This window comes from Stenella coeruleoalba (assembly GCF_951394435.1).
Source record: "Stenella coeruleoalba genome assembly, contig: scaffold_84, whole genome shotgun sequence".
NCBI lineage: Eukaryota > Metazoa > Chordata > Mammalia > Artiodactyla > Delphinidae > Stenella > Stenella coeruleoalba.
Genome location: NW_027646246.1, coordinates 671939 through 695183, shown reverse-complemented (window position 1 = coordinate 695183; position 23245 = coordinate 671939). Strand labels below are relative to the sequence as shown.

Here is a 23245-nt window from a genome sequence, read left to right as displayed (position 1 = left end):
TATGGAATAGACAAGAGCTACTCCTTGCTCAACGAAATGGACTCAACACCGCATATTAAACGCTTAAGAATGTACCTGACTTGTAAGTATCTTAAAACCTATGGATTGCTATGTCTCCGAAAGAGAATCAAGCATGTGTACAGGGGCATAAACGCAGCAGTGATAGGATTGGAGAGGTTCGGTGAGCAAATGAAAACCCTTTGAAGTCATATTGCATGGTACCCATTCCACGGGTTTCAACTACCCAGGTTTAAGGTATTCTTCCTTCAGCTAAAACATGCATGTGGAACCTAGAGTATGATCAACCATGTGATTGGGAGACGTGTTCAAATATGTCTCAGTTTTCCTCCCCTGGTACTCGGGTGCAACATTCCAGACGCTTTACTAACACTCTCCCCACTTGGAGAGTCAGTCCCTTTAACCTCCTGTTTGGCCCAGTTTGCAATTTCTGCGGAAGATGAACAGGAATAGCGAGAACCAATGAGAGGCTAGCTGGAGGTGTCTGGACGGGCAAATTTAACTCTCATTTCCCACCAGGAAGAGGAATTAACCAAAGGCTCAGCGTGCCGGGCCGGAACCAGATTAGGGCCTGAAGCCATCCTGCGGTGTTGCGGCCAGGTCACAAGAAAGCGAGTTGAAGAAAGGAGCTCAGGGGCACTGTAATTCACAAACCTGCAGAGTTATAAATGACAGCTATCGTCCAAAAATAGACTGAAGTAAGGCTGCCAAGAGGACTTGAAAGCGGGGCAGAATTGCAGGAAACCGATTTCAGGAGGTAGACTGGAATTGCATTGAAAGCATAGGAAAAGAGGCAGAACGTCCACAATGATGCACTTGGCCAAAAAGGGCGTATGCGTTTTTTCCTGAATATATTCAGGAAAAAACGCATACGCCCTTTTTGGCCAACCAAGCAAGCTTGCAAAGGAAATCTGCACTACAATGAAGTCTCACTTCCCCCCGGTCAAAAGGGCCATCTGAAAAAAGTGTAAAATCCAGAAAGGCAGGACAGGCCATGGAGAACTGGGAGCCTTGTTATGCTGATGGGCGGGATGTAAATTGCCAACAGACACTCGGGAGAAGTGTATGGTGTTTCCTGAAACATCTAAAAAACAAAGCAACAGAGCCTAGGGCACTGCCACTTATGGTCCTATAGCTTAGGGAAATTAAAATCAAAAAGACACAGCCACCCCAAAGTTTGGGACGCCTCTGTTTACAAGAACCTCGTTTACAGTACAAGTTCAACATCGCAGAAAGTGAAAAATGGATAAAGAAGTTGTGGTATTTACTTACAAAGCAATATCACTCAGCAATGAAATCTATGTCATCAGGCCCTTAGCATCACAATGAGTGGATTCAGGTATGATGATTCTAACTGAAATAAGTCACACAGAAAAAGAAACATCATAAGATATCATTAATACACGGAATGTAAACTTGGCTACACAGGAACTGAATTACAGAACAGAACAGGGTCTCAAATTTAGAAAACCAACTTATGCTTGCTTAAGGGTAAAGGTGAGTTGGGGTGCTGCATAAAACCAGAGATTGAAATGAGCACAGATAAAGTTCCTTAAGTCAAATATGGAATAGACAAGAGCTACTCCTTGCTCAACGAAATGGACTCAACACCCCATATTAAACGCCTAAGAATGTACCTGACTAGTAAGTATCGTAAAACCTATGGATTGCTATGTCTCCAAAAGAGAATCAAGCATGTGTACAGGGGCATAAACGCAGCAGTGATAGGATTGGAGAGGTTCGGTGAGCAAATGAAGACCCTTTGAAGTCATATTGCATGGTACCCATTACACGGGTCTCAACTCTCCAGGTTTAAGGTATTCTTCCTTCAGCTAAAACATGCATGTGGAACCCAAGTATGATCAACCATGTGAACGGGAGACGTGTTCAAATATGTCTCAGTTTTCCTCCCCTGGTACTAGGGTGCAACATTCCAGACGCTTTACTAACACTCTCCCCACTTGGAGAGTCAGCGCCTTTAACCTCCTGTTTGGCCCAGTTTGCAATTTCTGCGGAAGATGAACAGGAAGAGCGAGAACCAATGAGAGGCTAGCTGAAGGTGTCTGGACGGGCAAATTTAACTCTCATTTCCCACCAGGAAGAGGAAATAACCAAAGGCTCAGCGTGCCGTGCCGGAACCAGATTAGGGCCTGAAGCCATCCTGCGGTGTTGCGGCCAGCTCACAAGAAAGCAAGTTGAAGAAAGGAGCTCAGGGGCACTGTAATTCACAAACCTGCAGAGTTATAAATGACAGCTATCGTCCAAAAATAGACTGAAGTAAGGCTGCCAAGAGGACTTGAAAGCGGGGCAGAATTGCAGGAAACCGATTTCAGGAGGTAGACTGGAATTGCATTGAAAGCATAGGAAAAGAGGCAGAACGTCCACAATGATGCACTTGGCCAAAAAGGGCGTATGCGTTTTTTCCTGAATATATTCAGGAAAAAACGCATACGCCCTTTTTGGCCAACCAAGCAAGCTTGCAAAGGAAATCTGCACTACAATGAAGTCTCACTTCCCCCCGGTCAAAAGGGCCATCTGAAAAAAGTGTAAAATCCAGAAAGGCAGGACAGGCCATGGAGAACTGGGAGCCTTGTTATGCTGATGGGCGGGATGTAAATTGCCAACAACCACTCGGGAGAAGTGTATGGTGTTTCCTGAAACATCTAAAAAACAAAGCAACAGAACCTAGGGCACTTCCACTTATGGTCCTATAGCTTAGGGAAATTAAAATCAAAAAGACACAGCCACCCCAAAGTTTGGAACGGCTCTGTTTACAAGAACCTCGTTTACAGTACAAGTTCAACATCGCAGAAAGTGAAAAATGGATAAAGAAGTTGTGGTATTTACTTACAAAGCAATATCACTCAGCAATGAAATCTGTGTCATCAGGCCCTTAGCAGCACAATGAGTGGATTCAGGTATGATGATTCTAACCGAAATAAGTCACACAGAAAAAGAAACATCATAAGATATCAGTAATACACGGAATGGAAACTTGGCTACACAGGAACTGAATTACAGAACAGAACAGGGTCTCAAATTTAGAAAACCAACTTATTCTTGCTTAAGGGTAAAGGTGAGTTGGGGTGCTGCATAAAACCAGAGATTGAAATGAGCACAGATAAAGTTCCTTAAGCCAAATATGGAATAGACAAGAGCTACTCCTTGCTCAACGAAATGGACTCAACACCGCATATTAAACGCCTAAGAATGTACCTGACTAGTAAGTATCTTAAAACCTATGGATTGCTATGTCTCCGAAAGAGAATCAAGCATGTGTACAGGGGCATAAACGCAGCAGTGATAGGATTGGAGAGGTTCGGTGAGCAAATGAAGACCCTTTGAAGTCATATTGCATGGTACCCATTCCACGGGTTTCAACTACCCAGGTTTAAGGTATTCTTCCTTCAGCTAAAACATGCATGTGGAACCTAGAGTATGATCAACCATGTGATCGGGAGACGTGTTCAAATATGTCTCAGTTTTCCTCCCCTGGTACTCGGGTGCAACATTCCAGACGCTTTACTAACACTCTCCCCACGTGGAGAGTCAGTCCCTTTAACCTCCTGTTTGGCCCAGTTTGCAATTTCTGCGGAAGATGAACAGGAATAGCGAGAACCAATGAGAGGCTAGCTGGAGGTGTCTGGACGGGCAAATTTAACTCTCATTTCCCACCAGGAAGAGGAATTAACCAAAGGCTCAGCGTGCCGGGCCGGAACCAGATTAGGGCCTGAAGCCATCTTGCGGTGTTGCGGCCAGGTCACAAGAAAGCGAGTTGAAGAAAGGAGCTCAGGGGCACTGTAATTCACAAACCTGCAGACTTATAAATGACAGCTATCGTCCAAAAATAGACTGAAGTAAGGCTGCCAAGAGGACTTGAAAGCGGGGCAGAATTGCAGGAAACCGATTTCAGGAGGTAGACTGAAATTGCATTGAAAGCATAGGAAAAGAGGCAGAACGTCCACAATGATGCACTTGGCCAAAAAGGGCGTATGCGTTTTTTCCTGAATATATTCAGGAAAAAACGCATACGCCCTTTTTGGCCAACCAAGCAAGCTTGCAAAGGAAATCTGCACTACAATGAAGTCTCACTTCCCCCCGGTCAAAAGGGCCATCTGAAAAAAGTGTAAAATCCAGAAAGGCAGGACAGGCCATGGAGAACTGGGAGCCTTGTTATGCTGATGGGCGGGATGTAAATCGCCAACAGACACTCGGGAGAAGTGTATGGTGTTTCCTGAAACATCTAAAAAACAAAGCAACAGAGCCTAGGGCACTGCCACTTATGGTCCTATAGCTTAGGGAAATTAAAATCAAAAAGACACAGCCACCCCAAAGTTTGGGATGCCACTGTTTACAAGAACCTCGTTTACAGTACAAGTTCAACATCGCAGAAAGTGAAAAATGGATAAAGAAGTTGTGGTATTTACTTACAAAGCAATATCACTCAGCAATGAAATCTATGTCATCAGGCCCTTAGCATCACAATGAGTGGATTCAGTTATGATGATTCTAACTGAAATAAGTCACACAGAAAAAGAAACATCATAAGATATCAGTAATACACGGAATGTAAACTTGGCTACACAGGAACTGAATTACAGAACAGAACAGGGTCTCAAATTTAGAAAACCAACTTATGCTTGCTTAAGGGTAAAGGTGAGTTGGGGTGCTGCATAAAACCAGAGATTGAAATGAGCACAGATAAAGTTCCTTAAGTCAAATATGGAATAGACAAGAGCTACTCCTTGCTCAACGAAATGGACTCAACACCGCATATTAAACGCCTAAGAATGTACCTGACTAGTAAGTATCGTAAAACCTATGGATTGCTATGTCTCCAAAAGAGAATCAAGCATGTGTACAGGGGCATAAACGCAGCAGTGATAGGATTGGAGAGGTTCGGTGAGCAAATGAAGACCCTTTGAAGTCATATTGCATGGTACCCATTCCACGGGTCTCAACTCTCCAGGTTTAAGGTATTCTTCCTTCAGCTAAAACATGCATGTGGAACCCAAGTATGATCAACCATGTGAACGGGAGACGTGTTCAAATATGTCTCAGTTTTCCTCCCCTGGTACTCGGGTGCAACATTCCAGACGCTTTACTAACACTCTCCCCACTTGGAGAGTCAGCGCCTTTAACCTCCTGTTTGGCCCAGTTTGCAATTTCTGCGGAAGATGAACAGGAATAGCGAGAACCAATGAGAGGCTAGCTGGAGGTGTCTGGACGGGCAAATTTAACTCTCATTTCCCACCAGGAAGAGGAAATAACCAAAGGCTCAGCGTGCCGTACCGGAACCAGATTAGGGCCTGAAGCCATCCTGCGGTGTTGCGGCCAGCTCAAAAGAAAGCGAGTTGAAGAAAGGAGCTCAGGGGCACTGTAATTCACAAACCTGCAGAGTTATAAATGACAGCTATCGTCCAAAAATAGACTGAAGTAAGGCTGCCAAGAGGACTTGAAAGCGGGGCAGAATTGCAGGAAACCGATTTCAGGAGGTAGACTGGAATTGCATTGAAAGCATAGGAAAAGAGGCAGAACGTCCACAATGATGCACTTGGCCAAAAAGGGCGTATGCGTTTTTTCCTGAATATATTCAGGAAAAAACGCATACGCCCTTTTTGGCCAACCAAGCAAGCTTGCAAAGGAAATCTGCACTACAATGAAGTCTCACTTCCCCCCGGTCAAAAGGGCCATCTGAAAAAAGTGTAAAATCCAGAAAGGCAACAGGCCATTGAGAACTGGGAGCCTTGTTATGCTGATGGGCGGGATGTAAATTGCCAACAGACACTTGGGAAAAGTGTATGGTGTTTCCTGAAACATCTAAAAAACAAAGCAACAGAGCCTAGGGCACTTCCACTTATGGTCCTATAGCTTAGGGAAATTAAAATCAAAAAGACACGGCCACCCCAAAGTTTGGAACGGCTCTGTTTACAAGAACCTCGTTTACAGTACAAGTTCAACATCGCAGAAAGTGAAAAATGGATAAAGAAGTTGTGGTATTCACTTACAAAGCAATATCACTCAGCAATGAAATCTATGTCATCAGGCCCTTAGCAGTACAATGAGTGGATTCAGGTATGATGATTCTAACTGAAATAAGTCACACAGAAAAAGAAACATCATAAGATATCAGTAATACACGGAATGGAAACTTGGCTACACAGGAACTGAATTACAGAACAGAACAGGGTCTCAAATTTAGAAAAACAACTTATGCTTGCTTAAGGGTAAAGGTGAGTTGGGGTGCTGCATAAAACCAGAGATTGAAATGAGCACAGATAAAGTTCCTTAAGCCAAATATGGAATAGACAAGAGCTACTCCTTGCTCAACGAAATGGACTCAACACCGCATATTAAACGCCTAAGAATGTACCTGACTTGTAAGTATCTTAAAACCTATGGATTGCTATGTTTCCGAAAGAGAATCAAGCATGTGTACAGGGGCATAAACGCAGCAGTGATAGGATTGGAGAGGTTCGGTGAGCAAATGAAGACCCTTTGAAGTCATATTGCATGGTACCCATTCCACGGGTTTCAACTACCCAGGTTTAAGGTATTCTGCCTTCAGCTAAAACATGCATGTGGAACCCAGAGTATGATCAACCATGTGATCGGGAGACGTGTTCAAATATGTCTCAGTTTTCCTCCCCTGGTACTCGGGTGCAACATTCCAGACGCTTTACTAACACTCTCCCCACTTGGAGAGTCAGTCCCTTTAACCTCCTGTTTGGCCCAGTTTGCAATTTCTGCGGAAGATGAACAGGAATAGCGAGAACCAATGAGAGACTAGCTGGAGGTGTCTGGACGGGCAAATTTAACTCTCATTTCCCACCAGGAAGAGGAAATAACCAAAGGCTCAGCGTGCCGTGCCGGAACCAGATTAGGGCCTGAAGCCATCCTGCGGTGTTGCGGCCAGGTCACAAGAAAGCGAGTTGATGAAAGGAGCTCAGGGGCACTGCAATTCACAAACCAGCAGAGTTATAAATGACAGCTATCGTCCAAAAATAGACTGAAGTAAGGCTACCAAGAGGACTTGAAAGTGGGGCAGAATTGCAGGAAACCGATTTCAGGATGTAGACTGGAATTGCATTGAAAGCATAGGAAAAGAGGCAGAACGTCCACAATGATGCACCTGGCCAAAAAGGGCGTATGCGTTTTTTCCTGAATATATTCAGGAAAAAACGCATACGCCCTTTTTGGCCAACCAAGCAAGCATGCAAAGGAAATCTGCACTACAATGAAGTCTCACTTCCCCCCGGTCAAAAGGGCCATCTGAAAAAAGTGTAAAATCCAGAAAGGCAACAGGCCATGGAGAACTGGGAGCCTTGTTATGCTGATTGGTGGGATGTAAATTGCCAACAGCCACTCCGGAGAAGTGTATGGTGTTTCCTGAAACATCTAAAAAACAAAGCAACAGAGCCTAGTGCACTTCCACTTATGGTCCTATAGCTTAGGGAAATTAAAATCAAAAAGACACAGCCACCCCAAAGTTTGGGACGCCTCTGTTTACAAGAACCTCGTTTACCGTACAAGTTCAATATCACAGAAAGTGAAAAATGGATAAAGAATTTGTGGTACTCATGTACAAAGCAATATCACTCAGCAATGAAATCTATGTCACCAGGCCCGTAGCAGCATAATGAGTGGATTCGGTTATGGTGATTCTAACTGAAATAAGTCTAACAGAAAAAGAAACATCAAAAAATATCACTAATACATGGAATTTAAACTTGGCTACAGAGGAACTGAATTACAAAACAGAACAGGGTCTCAAATTTAGAAAACCAACTTATGCTTGCTTAAGTGGAAAGGTGAGTTGGGGTGCTGCATAAAACCAGAGACTGAAATGAGCAAAGATAAAGTTCCTTAAGCCAAATATGGAATAGACAAGAGCTACTCCTTGCTCAACGAAATGGACTCCACACCCCATATTAAACGCCTAAGAATATACCTGACTAGTAAGTATCTTAAAACCTATGGATTGCTATGTCTCCAAAAGAGAATCAAGCGTGTGTACAAGGGTCATAAACGCAGCAGTGATAGGATTGGAGAGATTCGGTGAGCAAATGAAGACCCTTTGAAGTCATATTGCATGGAACCCATTCCACGGGTCTCAACTCTCCAGGTTTAAGGTATTCTTTCTTCAGCTAAAACATGCATGTGGAACCTAGAGTATGATCAACCGTGTGATCGGGAGACATGTTCAAATATGTCTCAGTTTTCATCCCCTGGTACTTCGGTGCAACATTCCAGACGCTTTACTAACACTCTCCCCACTTGGAGAGTCAGTGCCTTTAACCTCCTGTTTGGCCCAGTTTGCAATTTCTGCGGAAGATGTACAGGAATAGGGAGAACCAATGAGAGACAAGCGGGAGGTGTCTGGATTGGCAAATTTAACTCTAATTTCCCACCAGGAAGAGGAATTAACCAAAGGCTCAGCGTGCCATGCCGGAACCAGATTAGGGCCTGAAGCCATCCTGCGGTGTTGCGGCCAGGTCACAAGAAAGCGAGTTGAAGAAAGGAGCTCAGGGGCACTGTAATTCACAAACCTGCAGAGTTATAAATGACAGCTATCGTCCAAAAATAGACTGAAGTAAGGCTGCCAAGAGGACTTGAAAGCGGGGCAGAATTGCAGGAAACCGATTTCAGGAGGTAAACTGGAATTGCATTGAAAGCATAGGAAAAGAGGCAGAACGTCCACAATGATGCACTTGGCCAAAAAGGGCGTATGCGTTTTTTCCTGAATATATTCAGGAAAAAACGCATACGCCCTTTTTGGCCAACCAAGCAAGCATGCAAAGGAAATCTGCACTACAATGAAGTCTCACTTCCCCCCGGTCAAAAGGGCCATCTGAAAAAAGTGTAAAATCCAGAAAGGCAGGACAGGCAATGGAGAACTGGGAGCCTTGTTATGCTGATGGGCGGGATGTAAATTGCCAACAGACACTCGGGAGAAGTGTATGGTGTTTCCTGAAACATGTAAAAAGCAAAGCAACAGAGCCTAGGGCACTGCCACTTATGGTCCTATAGCTTAGGGAAATTAAAATCAAAAAGACACAGCCACCCCAAAGTTTGGGACGCCTCTGTTTACAAGAACCTCGTTTACCGTACAAGTTCAATATCACAGAAAGTGAAAAATGGATAAAGAACTTGTGGTACTTACGTACAATGCAATATCACTCAGCAATGAAATCTATGTCATCAGGCCCGTAGCAGCATAATGAGTGGATTCAGGTACGATGATTCTAACTGAAATAAGTCACACAGAAAAAGAAACATCAAAAGATATCACTAATACACGGAATGTAAACTTGGCTACACAGGAACTGAATTCCAAAACAGAACAGTGTCTCAAATTTAGAAAACCAACTTCTGCTTGCTTAAGGGGAAAGGTGAGTTGGGGTGCTGCATAAAACCAGAGATTGAAATGAGCACAGATAAAGTTCCTTAAGCCAAATATGAAATAGACAAGAGCTACTCCTTGCTCAACGAAATGGACTCAACACCCCATATTAAACGCCTAAGAATGTACCTGACTAGTAAGTATCTTAAAACCTAGGGATTGCTATGTCTCCAAAAGAGAATCAAGCGTGTGTACTGGGGCATAAATGCAGCAGTGATAGGATTGGAGAGGTTCGGTGAGCAAATGAAGACCCTTTGAAGTCATATTGCATGGTACCCATTCCATAGGTCTCAACTCTCCAGGTTTAAGGTATTCTTCCTTCAGCTAAAACATGCATGTGGAACCCAGAGTATGATCAACCGTGTGATCGGGAGACGTGTTCAAATATGTCTCAGTTTTCATACCGTGGTACTCGGGTGCAACATTCCAGACGCTTTACTAACACTCTCCCGACTTGGACAGTCAGCGCCTTTAACCTCCTGTTTGGCCCAGTTTGCAATTTCTGCGGAAGATGAACAGGAATAGGGAGAACCAATGAGAGACTAGCTGGAGGTGTCTGGAAGGGCAAATTTAACTCTCATTTCCCACTAGGAAGAGGAAATAACCAAAGGCTCAGCGTGCCGTGGCGGAAACAGATTAGGGCCTGAAGCCATCCTGCAGTGTTGCGGCCAGCTCACAAGAAAGTGAGTTGAAGAAAGGAGCTCAGGGGCTCTGTAATTCACAAACCTGCAGAGTTATAAATGACAGCTATCGTCCAAAAATAGACTGAAGTAAGGCTGCCAAGAGGACTTGAAAGCGGGGCAGAATTGCAGGATACCGATTTCAGGAGGTAGACTGGAGTTGCATTGAAAGCGTAGGAAAAGAGGCAGAACGTCCACAATGATGCACTTTCCCAAAAGGGCATATGCGTTTTTTCCTGAATATATTCAGGAAAAAACGCATACGCCCTTTTTGGCCAACCAAGCAAGCTTGCAAAGGAAATCTGCACTACAATGAAGTCTCACTTCCCCCCGGTCAAAAGGGCCATCTGAAAAAAGTGTAAAATCCAGAAAGGCAGGACAGGCCATGGAGAACTGGGAGCCTTGTTATGCTGATGGGCGGGATGTAAATTGCCAACAGACACTCGGGAGAAGTGTATGGTGTTTCCTGAAACATCTAAAAAACAAAGCAACAGAGCCTAGGGCACTTCCACTTATGGTCCTATAGCTTAGGGAAATTAATATCAAAAAGACACAGCAACCCCAAAATTTGGGACGGCTCTTTTTACAGGAATCTCTTCTACGGCACAAGTTAAATATCCCAGAGAGCAAATAATGGATAAAGAAGTTGCGGTACTTCTGTACAACAGAATACCACTCAGCAATGAAATCTATGTCACCAGGCCCGTACCAGCATAATGAGTGGATTGAGGCACGATGATTCTAAGTGAAATAAGTCACACAGAAAAAGAAACATCATAAGGTATCACTAATACACGGAATGTGAACTTGGCTACACATGAACTGAATTACAAAACAGAACAGGGTCTCAAGTTTAGAAAACCAACTTATGCCTGCTTAAGGGGGAAGGTGAGTTGGGGTGCTGCATAAAACAGAGTTTGAAATTAGCACAGATACCGTTCCATAAGCCAAATATGTAATAGACAAGAGCTACCCCTTGCTCAACGAAATGGATTCAACAATGAGGTATCACCTCACACCTGGTAGAATAGGCATCATTGAAAATCTACAAACAAAAAATGCTGGAAAGGGTGTGGAGAAAAGGAACCCTCTTCCACTATTGTTGGGAATATAAATTGATACAGTCATTATGGAGAACAATATGGAATTTCTTAAGAAACTAACAATAGAATTACCATATGATACAGCAATCCCAGTACTGGACATATACCCAGACAAAACCATAAATCAAAAAGAGTCATTCACCGCAATGTTCATTGCATCACTATTTACAATATCGAGGTAATGGAAGCAACCTAAATGCCCACAGACAGACGAATGCATAAAGCTGTGGTACATATATAAAATGGAATATTACTAAGCCATGAAAAGGAATGAAATTGGGTCATTTGTAGAGACGTCGATGGATCTAGAGACTGTCATACAGAGTGAAGTAAGTCAGAAAGAGAAAAACAAATCTTGTATATTCATGCATATATGTGGAACCTAGAAAAACTGTACAGATTAACCATTTTGCAAGGCATAAACAGAGCAACAGATGTAGACAACAAACGTATGGACAACAAGGGGGGAAAGCTGTTGGGGGGGTGGTGGTGGGAGGAGTTGAGAGACTGGGATTGGCATGTATACATTTATATGTATAAAATAGATAACCAATAAGAACATGCTGTATAAAAATATAAAATAAAATTCAAAATTAAAAAGAAGTAAAATTTAAAAAATAAAACAGAAAAAACAATTATTCCCTGCACATACATGTATTTATATGAATAAATTATTTCCATGCTTATATCTGTAAATACAAAAAAGAGGAATAAAATCTACCTTGAACCAAAAACGAAAAAGAGAAAAAAAACACAGAACCCACCAGTTCCACAGAGGAAAACCGTATCAGGGCACTTGCTCCAGTTGTAAACAATTCTGAAGTTGGTCAGTGGTGGGGAATCGTCTCCCATTCAGCCAGCAGCCCCCACGCAACAAGCGTCCTCATTGCAAAGCTGGGGCACCGTGCCGAGGCATCTGTGAGTAAACGTGAGCTGAGCCCCAGGCCAGTTGCTGCTGAACTATTCCCACCCGTCCCAGGTAAAACACCTGAATATATACAAGGACTTGAAAGCCTAGAGGAAGGGCCATAGAGCCACACGAGTGACAGCATGCCGGCCGACTTGGTGCCTGCAGGCCAGCCAGGATGGTCCTGGCCCTGGGTGCTCTTCTGGAAGATTTCCATTTCCCTGCCTGAGATACCCGTCCTGTCCCTGCCCCCACTGCTTTTTTCCTTCCTCACCTCTGCCCAGGGAGAAATTCCAGCAGCAGGTATGGGTGACACATCCTCTTCTTTAGCAGGTGGCAGCCTGGCAACTGCTGCAGAAAGTCCAGCAGAGCCCCACTCACACTGGGCCACCCACAAAGCCGTGGCCTCTCACTCCCTCCCACCAGCCCAGCCCCGAGACTGCTGACAGGGCAGAGAAAATGGCGTCAGGCACGGCTGCAGGGGCTCTTGCTGCCTGGAGTGGTATTTATATTGATCTCAACCCAGGCACACCTGGGGAGGGCTGGCCGGCACGGTAAGGCTGCCCAGGTCAGCCAATCATCACCCCTCAGGGGCTCACAGTTGCAGAAAATGGAACTTGCTGAACCGGCCAGGTCCAAGGAACAGGTGTGGGCTCCTGAGAGTCAGGATAGACAAGGGGCTGCAGCTTTGGCTTGTTTTCTAATCATTTTATCTGGCCCATGAGTGGGAGACAACTTCAAGAAAACCCTCTCCTAATGAGAGGAACCCAGGAGTCAGGCAGAGGAGGGGTGGGTGGTGGTTGGAGACAGAGGCCTGGTGCCCCGGGTGCAGTGGAAGTCTCTGGAAGACCAGGTGGAGGGAGGCCTCACGGAGTGATGCCCAGGGTCACAGACCTGTCGCAGCTGCTGTTTGTTAGTTCAAGTCCTGCTCTGAGGTGCTCTGTGTCAGCTCTGAGCGACAGGTGAGCTGGGGGTGCTCTGCAATGAGGGCTATGTGCACGGTTCCTGTGTGCCCAGCCCTGCCACGGTACCTGCAAGGGTAGCTCTGTATCCTGGGAGGGGCCTGACCACGAGAGCCCCGTGGGCTGGGGTGGGGGTGGGGTACCTGCCCAGGTGAGCTCCATATTCTGGGATTGGTCTGACCACGAGAGCCCCATGGGCTGCTGGGGACCTGGTAAAGGATTTCAGGACAGTCAGTGAAGCCACCGAGGATATACCTCCAGTTGCTCCTAATTCCTACACCCTGCTGGTCATTCTACCAACCACCAGGACATGGTATTCTGTATTAGTCTTCAATGATGCCTTCTTTTGTATTCCATTAGTCCCAGAGTCACAAGAAATTTTGGCTTGTGAGTGGCAGGACTCAACATACAACTAAAACAATACTTCCGGGCCGTCTGGCCCCAAGGGTGCAAAAATTCCCACACCATCTTTGGGGAAAGCTTAGCTAAAGACCTAAAAGTTCTACCTCTGGAAAAGGAAACCCTCCTTCAATATGCAGACGACATTCTGATCACCAGCCCTACTAAGGAGGCCTCTGAACTACCAAGCCAATAAAGGATAGAAGTTGTCCAAGAAAAAGCTCAAATATCACAGACTGCGGTGACCTGCCTGGGCTTCATTCTCACAGAAGGTCAGAGAAGCCCATCCCAGGAAAGGGAAGAAACCATTTTCAGCCTTACCCCTTTCTAAAACTAGAAGACAGCTTAGGGGTTCCTGGGGAGGCCAGGGTTTGCTGCTTCTGGATCCCTAACTACAGTCTACTAGCTGGGCCTCTATATGAAACACTGAAAGGAAAAGATGATGATCCTTTTGAATAGAATCCAGAAGTGGCCTTTCAAGAATGGAAAGAGCAGTCAATTCAGACCCTTGCCCTGGAACTCCCTAATTTAGCTAAACCCTTTGACCTTTACATTCCCGGTGAAAGGTGAATCGCCATTGGAGAATTAGTGCAAAAACTGGGACCACTTGAAATGGAACAATGCAAGAATGCCATCCAGGTAGGATAAACTACGGTCACTAAGGGGCTTGGCCCACTGCCACATCTGGCCAAGATACTGGCGGTATCTAAAAACCTGGAAATCAGCAGCCCAAAAGGCCACCTCCCTCCTAAGGGAAAAGGACCCCACGTGGTGATCCTAACCACCAACCATGCCCTGAAGTTGCAGGGTTCGCTCCGTGGGCACACCGACCTCGAGTGAGGAGGCCCTCCAACTCCAACATCCAGAGAGATAACCGGGGGCAACAGGGCACCATGACGACTCGTGTGAACATCACTTGACCTGGAGTTTCTCTCATAAAACAACAAGAGTGTGTCCCAAAAGAGTAGACTACTGCTTGCAGGACTTACTGCACCCAGAGGGGAGCTAATAATCTTGGCGGGGGAACAGTATACCACACTGTCACCATAGAAAAGCCTACAGACACCGTGATGATGGTGGCCAATAAGACCGGCTGGACTCCTGTTTACTTCAAAAGGCTGTTGACTCAGTAGCCATCATGGTCCTTGATCACCACTGACCCTGGACTGTCTGGGAGTTGAGCGGGCAGGGCTCTGACACCTGGTGCTGTTTGTACGTTAATTCAGGGGCCTAACTGAAGAAAGCGCAGACTACTGGTCAGAGCATCTAGGCTGGCAGAGACGGTCAGCCTAAGGTGGCCGAACAAATGTGGGGCGGGGTGAAACCGGCCCCCACAGCGTCTCTGCACATCTCTTTCCTGGACCCTTAAAGGTCATTAGAATCTATAACACTTCCAATGCTGGTGCTCAGGTGGACGAGCAGGGAGGCAGGGGTCCTGGGGACAATCAACGTCACCGGGAGGCTGCTGGGGAGAAGCTCTGACCCTCGCCCCAGGTTATGAGGGCTCCCAACTCAGCACTCAGCAGTTACAGAAGAAGGGTCTGCACCCTCAGCACTCCAAGAATGAGGAACGGGACAAAAGGCAGAGGAGGGGTTTGTCCCCAGCAAAGCCCATTAAAAATCCCTGGGAGATAAAAATAGAATCTGGGCAATAAAGTCAAGTCTAACCTTTTTTATCCTTTGTGCTTTGTCTAATTTCACGTGCTCCTAGGGTCCCGCATGCAGAGGTTCTACACCCGGCACTTCAGACCAGATTTCCTAGTGCAGAATGGCTGGGTCGACACCTCAGCTCCTGGGGCCCAGTGCAGACTCCACGATATAGAGCCTGAGCTACAGCCAACCCGGCCCTCGAGAGCTCCGCCGCCTCCCTCCCTCCCACTGACTCTGACAGGATCTCTACACAGCAGCCCAGCCCACAGCCCACGGGGTAGTGCATGCTCTCACCTCTCCATTCTCTGATCAAAATATAAAGTTTCCTTTGCTTGTGAACCAAACTCAGTCTCGATCTCTTGGCCCCAATGACACTGGGCAGGGGGACACTTGTTGGGGTCCACTCTGGAGGATCAATAACAGAAATTGAGACTATTGTAACCTCAATGAACAGATGTGTGAGCCAAACTGTAGTTAACATAGAACAGTGTATAAGGCTCGGGTAAAATAAGATGTTTTTAACACTTCCATTTGATATTTCCATCACTTTTTATAAGCAAGTTCAGTGAAAAGGTTTGTCTTATTTGTCAGGTCAATATTAGAGAAACGAAGTGATTTCTTTCCAAGGATGTACAGCTAATAATCTTGGTTAAACCTTCAATCTTGTTTTAAATGCTTTTCCATTGAAAATGATACCTCTCTTTCAGCTCCCCCATTTCTGAGAAGTATAAAATCTTATAATTTATTATTACCAAAGGGGAAAGGTGGGAGGAGGGATAAATTAACAGTTTGGAATGAACACATACACACTGCTATGTATAAAATAGATCATCAACAAGGAACTACTGTATAGCACAGGGAACTACACTCAACATTTTGCAATAACCTATAAGGGGAAATAATCTGAAAAAGAATAGATATTTTTATTGACATCATCTATCAATGACAGTTAAAGTGTAGCCTAAGGGAAGCTGGTGGTGAGTGCTTCTGACCCTGAAGACTTCAATCATCTAAAGTTTGGACTCTGCCTACTCCCCAAGGCCCTTAATGAACATATGTGTAGCCGTAGCTTAAAAACTTCCCCAGTTTGGGTTTCGGGGAGACACTGATTTTGAAAAAGCCCTGGTGTTCTCCTTACATGAATGGGACTCTTCCTACTGCTAAAACATGTCTGTCACACCCAGAGGATGGTATACCGTCTGATCGGGAAGAGTTTGGAAAAGGCATCTCATCTCCTCATCTCCTGGTGCTCGGGTTCACCCCTCCAGCGTCTTTACTAACAGTCTCCCCACTTGGAGATGTCAGCACTGTCAACATCCTGTTGCGTACAGTTTGGAATTTGTCCAGAGGATGAAGCGGAAGGATGAGGAACAATGAGAGACAAGTCCTAGGTGTTCAGACAGGCACATGTCACTCTAATTTCCAATCAGGAAGACGAATTGACCAAAGGCTAGGGTTGCCCATGGAAACAGTATAGGGCTTGAGGAAATCCCGCTGCTTTGTGGCCAGTTCCCATAAACACGAGTTGAACAATGGAACTCAGGGGCAGTAAAATTCACAAAACTGCAGAGTTGAAAATATCCATCACTGAAAAATGTCTTGAGGAAAGTCAGAGAAAAGGACTTGTAAGCAAGGGAGAATGGCAGGAAAGGGATTTGAGGAGGTAGAAAGGACTCGCCATTAAACACAAGAAAAGGAGCTGAACATTGCCAACATTGCAGTTGGCCAAAAAGGGTGTATGCGTTCTTTTCTGTATATATTCAAGAAAAGGGCATACACTTTTTTAGCCAACCAAACAGGTGGGCACTGGAAGTCAATACTACAAAAGATATCACTTCGCATCAGTCAGAAGAGCCATCCTCATAAAGCGTAAACAACAGAAATGCAGGACAGGGCAACGAGAAGAGGGAGCCCTGTGAGACTTATAGTGGAAATGTATATTGCCAACGGCCATTCTGGAGAAGTGTATTGTGTTTACTAAAGCATCTAAAAAATGAGCTACAGAGCATAGGGCACTTGCACTCATGGGCGTATATCTTGGGAAAAACAAAAATCGAGAGGACACAGGCACCCCAATGTTTACCCCCTCTCTGTTTAAAAGATCCTCGACTAGGATATAACTTAAATGTCTCTGGAGGGAAAAAATGGATAGAGATGTGGTACTTAGGTAGAGTGGAATATTATTCAGCCTGGAAATCAATGAAATATGGCCAGTTGTAACGACTCCGGAGGAGTTACGTATGATCATTCTAAGTGACAGAATTCAAAAAGAAAAAGACACATATCATAAGATATCACTTAAAGGTGGAATCCAAAATGGCTACACATGAAATAAATTACAAAACAAAAACATAGTCAAATATGTAGAAAACACGCATAAGGCTGCTAAACGGGAAAGGTGGGGAGGGGTGAGGCATCATCCAGGAGGTTGAAATTAGCAAAGATACCATTCCAAATACCAAACTGATAATCAACAAGGCCTACACGGTAGCTAAAAGAACTGCACTCAGCACACTCAAGTCACTGGAAAAGAATATATACGACTGGTAAGAATCTGAAAAAGAATTTATTGATGTCTCTCTGTACGCGAATCAAGTGGATGTACAGCAGCAAGAAACAGAGCTTTGAAAATCAGCTGTAACCAATATAGTAATAAATTGAAAAAAATAAACGACAGAGAGACAGAGAAAACCTCTTACAACTTTTCCTCAGGGACGGTGATGCAACATGGATTGAACACATCTAGACCCACAGCAGGATGAGACATAAGGCTGGAAACTGTTTGCGCTAAGAGAAATGTGAGGTTGGGTGAGGAAATGCACACCCTTTAAAGTAATACTACCTGGTACCCATTCAATGGGTCCCAAATCTGCAGGTTCAAGGGATCTTCCTACAGCTAAAACATGCATGGAAAACCCAGAGGACTGTACACCATGTGATCGGGAGATGTGTCTAAAATGCACCTCATTTATCCTCTCCTGGTGCTCCTGTTCACCATTCCAGCCACGCTACTTAGAATCTCCCCACTTGGAGAATCAGCACATTTAAACTTCTGTTTCACACATTTTGCAAATTGTGAGGAGGATGAACGGGAAGAGGGGGAACCAATGAGAGAAGAGTTGTAGGGGTTTGGACGGGCACATATCACTCTAATTTCCCATTAAGAATAAGAATTAAAGAAAGGCTCAGCCTGCCTCGCCGGAGCCAAAATAGGGCCTGAAGCAATCCTGTGGGTTTGAGGCCAGCTCACAAAAGAGCAACTTAAAAAATGGAGCTCAGGGTCACTGCAATTCACAAACCTGCAGAGTTATAAATGAAAACTAACGTCCAAAAATATGTTGAGGTAAGGCAAAGAAGAGGATCTGAATGCAAGACAGAATTGCAAGAAACAGATTTCAAGAGATAGATTGGACTCGTCTTTAACGCACATGAAAAGCAGCAGAATTTCGACAATGATGCAGTTGGCCCAAAAGGGCGTATGCGTTTTTTCCTGATTATATCCAGGAAAAAACGCATACGCACTTTATGGGCAATGAAGCAAGCAAGCAATGCAAATGTGCACAACAAAGAAGTCTCACTTCCCACCGGTCAAAAGGGCCATCCTAAAAAATTGTAAAAACCAGAAATGCAGGACAGGCCATGGAGAACAGGGAGCCTTTATACGCTGATGGGCAGTGTGTGAACTGCCGAGAGCCACTCTGGAGAAGTGTATGGTGGTTCCTAAATCATCTAAAAAACAGAGCTACAGAGCATAGGACACTTCCAATCATGGGAGTATATCTAGGGAAGTCTAAAAATCAACAAGACACAAGCACACCACAGTTTAGGGCTACTCTGTTTACAAGAACCTCAACTTCAGTACACCTTAAATATCCCAGGAAAGAGAACAATGATAAAGAAGATGTGGTACTTATGTACAATGGAATATCTCTTCACCATGAAATCAATGTAATAAGGCTAGTAGAAGGATAAAGAGTGGATTTAGGTCCGATAATACTACTTGAAATAAGTCAAACAGAAAAAGAAACATATCATAAGATATCACTTATAGAGGGAGGGTAAATATGGCTGCACAAGAAATGAATTACAGAACAGAACAGTGTCTCACACTTAGAAAACACACTTATGTCAGCTTAAGGGGAAAGGAGAGGTGGGGTGATGCATAAAACCAGAGTTTGAAATTAGCACAGATACCGTTCAATAAACCAAATAGGTATTAGACAAGATCTACACCTTGCTCAATGAACAGGCCTCAACACACCCTATACACCGCAGAGAAATATATCTGAGGAATAAGAATCTTAAAACCCATGTATTGATATATCTCCATAAGGGAATCAAGTGTGTGCAGAGCGGCACAAACACAGCAGTGAAAAGGAGCTAAACCCCATTATAGAAATAAATTTTAAAAACAAAACGCTGAAACAATGAAAGAGAGAAAAATTCTTACAAAATTCGCTCAGGGGCTGTGATGCAACCTGGATTGACCACATATAAACCCACAGCTGGATAAGACATAAGGCTGGACACTTGGGGCTGACAGGATTGGTGAGCTTTGGTGAGCAACTGCCGAAAGTTTAATGCAATACTTCATGCTACTCAGTCCAAGGGTCCCAACACTCCAGGTTGAAGGGAATCTTCCTACAGCTAAACCATGCTTGGGAAACCCAGCGACTGGTATACCATATGATCGGGAAAGGTTTCTAAAACGCACCTCATTTTTCCTCTCCTGGGGCTCCGGATCGACATTCCAGCCGCTTTACTAACAACATCCCCACATGGAGTCAATGCCTTTAAGTTCTGGTATCGCACAGTCTGCAGTTAGTGCAGAGGATGAATGGGAATAGGGGGAACCAGTGAGAAACTAGCTGTAGCGGTTTCAATGGGCACATGTCACTCTAATATCACATCAGTAAGAAGAATTAACCAAAGGCACAGCAGGTGCCCCAGAAGAAAAAAAGGGCTTCAAGGAATCCTGTGGTTATGGGGCAATACCACAAAAATAAGAGCTAAAAAATGGAGCTAAGGGCCACTGCAATTCAAAAACCTACAGAGTTATAAAGGCCAACTATTTTTAAAAAATATATTGAGGTAAGGCTATGAAGAGGCATTGAAAGCAAGGCAGAATTGCAGGAAACCGATTTCAGGAGGTAGACTGGAATTGCATTGAAAGCATATGAAGAGAGTCAGAAACTCGACAATGATGCACTTGGCCAAAAAGGGCGTATGTGTTTTTTCCTGAATATATTCAGGAAAAAACGCATACGCACTTTTTGGCCAACCAAGCAAGCTTGCAAAGGAAATCTGCACTACAATGAAGTCTCATTTCCACCTGGTCAAAAGGGCCATCTGAAAAAAGTGTAAAATCCATAAAGGCACGACAGGACATGGAGAACTGGGAGCCTTCTTATGCTGATGGGCGGGATGTAAATTGCCAACAGCCACTCTGGAGAAGTGTATGGTGTTTCCTGAAACATCTAAAAAACAAAGCAACAGAACCTAGGGCACTTCCACTTATGGTCCTATAGCTTAGGGAAATTAAAATCAAAAAGACACAGCCACCCCAAAGTTTGGGACGGCTCTGTTTACAAGAACCTCGTTTACAGTACAAGTTCAATATCGCAGAAAGTGAAAAATGGATAAAGAACTTGTGGTACTTACGTACAATGCAATATCACTCAGCAATGAAATCTATGTCATCAGGCCCGTAGCAGCATAATGAGTGGATTCAGGTATGATGATTCGAACTGAAATAAGTCACACAGAAAAGAAACATCATAAGGTATCACTAATACACAGAATGTGAACTTGGCTACACATGAACTGAATTACAAAACAGAACAGTGTCTCAAGTTTAGAAAACCAACTTATGCTTGCTTAAGGGGGAAGGTGAGTTGGGGTGCTGCATAAAACCAGAGATTGAAATGAGCACAGATAAAGTTCCTTAAGCCAAATATGGAATAGACAAGAGCTACTCCTTGCTCAACGAAATGGACTCAACACTCCATATTAAACGCCTAAGAATGTACCTGACTAGTAAGTATCTTAAAACCTATGGATTGCTATGTCTCCAAAAGAGAATTAAGCGTGTGTACAGGGGCATAAACGCAGCAGTGATGGGATTGGAGAGGTTCGGTGAGCAAATGAAGACCCTTTGAAGTCATATTGCATGGTACCCATTACACGGGTCTCAACTCTCCAGGTTTAAGGTATTCTTCCTTCAGCTAAAACATGCATGTGGAACCCAGAGTATGATCAACCGTGTGAACGGGAGACGTGTTCAAATATGTCTCAGTTTTCCTCCCCTGGTACTCGGGTGCAACATTCCAGACGCTTTACTAACACTCTCCCCACTTGGAGAGTCAGCACCTTTAACCTCCTGTTTGGCCCCGTTTGCAATTTCTGCGGAAGATGAACAGGAATAGGGAGAACCAATGAGAGACTAGCTGGAGGTGTCTGGACGGGCAAATTTAACTCTCATTTCCCACCAGAAAGAGGAAATAACCAAAGGCTCAGCATGCCGTGCCGGAACCAGATTAGGGCCTGAAGCCATCCAGCGGTGTTGCAGCCAGCTCACAAGAAAACGAGTTGAAGAAAGGAGCTCAGGGGCACTGTAACTCACAAACCTGCAGAGTTATAAATGACAGCTATCGTCCAAAAATAGACTGAAGTAAGGCTGCCAAGAGGACTTGAAAGCGGGGCAGAATTGCAGGAAACCGATTTCAGGAGGTAGACTGGAATTGCATTGAAAGCATATGAAGAGAGTCAGAAACTCGACAATGATGCACTTGGCCAAAAAGGGCGTATGTGTTTTCTCCTGAATATATTCAGGAAAAAACGCATACGCCCTTTTTGGCCAACCAAGCAAGCTTGCAAAGGAAATCTGCACTACAATGAAGTCTCACTTCCCCCCGGTCAAAAGGGCCATCTGAAAAAAGTGTAAAATCCAGAAAGGCAGGACAGGCCATGGAGAACTGGGAGCCTTGTTATGCTGATGGGCGGGATGTAAATTGCCAACAGACACTCGGGAGAAGTGTATGGTGTTTCCTGAAACATCTAAAAGACAAAGCAACAGAGCCTAGGGCACTTCCACTTATGGTCCTATAGCTTAGGGAAATTAAAATCAAAAAGACACAGCCACCCCAAAGTTTGGGACGGCTCTGTTTACAAGAACCTCGTTTACAGTACAAGTTCAACATCGCAGAAAGTGAAAAATGGATAAAGAAGTTGTGGTATTTACTTACAAAGCAATATCACTCAGCAATGAAATCTATGTCATCAGGCCCTTAGCAGCACAATGAGTGGATTCAGGTATGATGATTCTAACTGAAATAAGTCACACAGAAAAAGAAACATCATAAGATATCAGTAATACACGGAATGTAAACTTGGCTACACAGGAACTGAATTACAGAACAGAACAGGGTCTCACATTTAGAAAACCAACTTATGCTTGCTTAAGGGGAAAGGTGAGTTGGGGTGCTGCATAAAACCAGAGATTGAAATGAGCACAGATAAAGTTCCTTAAGCCAAATATGGAATAGACAAGAGCTACTCCTTGCTCAACGAAATGGACTCAACAACGCATATTAAACGCCTAAGAATGTACCTGACTAGTAAGTATCTTAAAACCTATGGATTGCTATGTCTCCGAAAGAGAATCAAGCATGTGTACAGGGGCATAAACGCAGCAGTGATAGGACTGGAGAGGTTCGTGAGCAAATGAAGACCCTTTGAAGTCATATTGCATGGTACCCATTACACGGGTTTCAACTACCCAGGTTTAAGGTATTCTTCCTTCAGCTAAAACATGCATGTGGAACCTAGAGTATGATCAACCATGTGATCGGGAGACGTGTTCAAATATGTCTCAGTTTTCGTACCCTGGTACTCGGGTACAACATTCCAGACGCTTTACTAACACTCTCCCCACTTGGAGAGTCAGCACCTTTAACCTCCTGTTTGGCCCAGTTTGCAATTTCTGCGGAAGATGAACAGGAATAGCGAGAACCAATGAGAGACTAGCTGGAGGTGTCTGGACGGGCAAATTTAACTCTCATTTCCCACCATGAAGAGGAAATAACCAAAGGCTCAGCGTGCTGTGCCGGAACCAGATTAGGGCC

At 44.4% G+C, this 23245-nt stretch overlaps 1 long non-coding RNA gene across 18 annotated transcripts in view; it reads right to left on the bottom strand.

Moving 5' to 3' along the window:
- LOC307181240 overlaps positions 1-23245 on the bottom strand; it is a 1005010-nt gene that overhangs the window by 407919 nt on the left and 573846 nt on the right. For 2 of the 18 annotated variants that reach the window (XR_013826206.1, XR_013826210.1), the window contains exon 2: positions 20784-20869. The exons of 13 other annotated variants lie outside the window; for them this stretch is intronic. This is a non-coding gene — a long non-coding RNA (uncharacterized lncRNA). Of the gene's footprint in view, positions 1-1286; positions 1375-4445; positions 4539-9181; positions 9218-20783; positions 20870-23245 lie in introns of those variants that run through there. 3 more of the 18 variants (XR_013826212.1, XR_013826213.1, XR_013826214.1) reach the window with 3 other exon arrangements.